Source organism: Ctenopharyngodon idella, chromosome 16, assembly GCF_019924925.1.
Source record: "Ctenopharyngodon idella isolate HZGC_01 chromosome 16, HZGC01, whole genome shotgun sequence".
NCBI lineage: Eukaryota > Metazoa > Chordata > Actinopteri > Cypriniformes > Xenocyprididae > Ctenopharyngodon > Ctenopharyngodon idella.
Window position 1 is genome coordinate 16,630,291 of NC_067235.1, and position 1,474 is coordinate 16,631,764.

Genomic DNA, 1,474 nt, shown 5'->3' on the forward strand with positions numbered 1-1,474 from the left:
GCTGAGTGGGCTCATTTTCCACTCTGATTTGTGTGTTGAACGCTGCTACCCAAACCAACATCCTCACACACATTCGCTGTCAGAGCAATGTCATCATGCATGACATCTTGAGCAACAAAGGCCTGTTCAGATGTGTCTTCCATCATCATGACATTGCTCTGATTGGCAGCAAGGCTGTTGACGCTACTCCCATTGTTTACATATGCAACCTCCTCATTATTATTTACAGCAGAAACAGGGATGCCACTTACCACCTCATTAATACTAACCAAGCTTCTTCTTTTTGGTTTTTGTTCTTTGCCCTTGGAGAAAGAGAAAACGGTAGGCACGGCAGTGTCCTTCAGACATGTCCTTCCCTAATAAAAATGACAAGAAACATAAAAAATATGACATTATTGCAGAGTAAATGGCATAACAGTTATTCATAACAGAAATGTACGTGTTTATGTTTCATTAATCGGTCTATCACTAGTATGATTGTACAGATTACACATTAAAATTATTATTGCTATTAAAAGAATATGTAACTGTTCTCAATAACTGTCACTATAGAATCATGCTGTGTTCTGCAGTCTCACTTGGAGAATAATTTTTCCAACATGAATTTCACGGACAGATTTTTTTTTTTAGCAATTCTCACTCTGTGATAGGGTATTTGCATTAAATGCACTGAAATGTAAAGGTTGGCAAAAAGTGGTCATGTTGCTTGAATGGTAAAATCTTCATTTGGATTGTTGCATTGGTGAGACACTAAACTTCACTGGTGTTTCACTAATTTCACTTTAACAGTGACCTAATCAAATATTTATAATGTAATGTAAATTAATGTACGATGGTTAATACTTCACCAATTTTAACCAATAAGTTGCTTGACTCTTTGTAAGGTATGAAACAAGGTCTCTGTACCCTGGAGTCAGTGGTGAAGTGATGACTCTCGAAGTGTTCACTGCACAGACGAGAACCCTTGTTAGGAGTCCAATTCTGTTGTTTCATGTTGAGCATCCACTGATCCAGCCTGAGATGGTCTGGATCACCTAGAGGAAAACTTTGCACAGACAAACAGATAGTTACCTCCTTTACTTTACATGCAAACAATACAACTTAAATTACTACAGTGTCCAAAATGTCATAATAAATGTATTTTAGCTTTAAAAAGTTGGTGGACATCACAGTCCTCATTCTATTCCATTGCACTGTCTATTCTTGAGTAATTACAGGCCTATTTTCTACACATACTTTTGAGGACATGTCAACAATTGAAACAAATACTCCCAATATAGTCTGTGTTAGTAAATGTTACGCTATTTATGAGATGCAGGCGTAACATGACAACGTTTCAGACTTTTTTATACAGTCTATGGTTTCAGCCTACAGCTAATCACAGTCTGTCGAATTGTGTAGTAAAGTTTTTAATAAAATTATAAATAATAAAATTATCTTAAATAAATAAAATTATATTATAATTTCACTCACC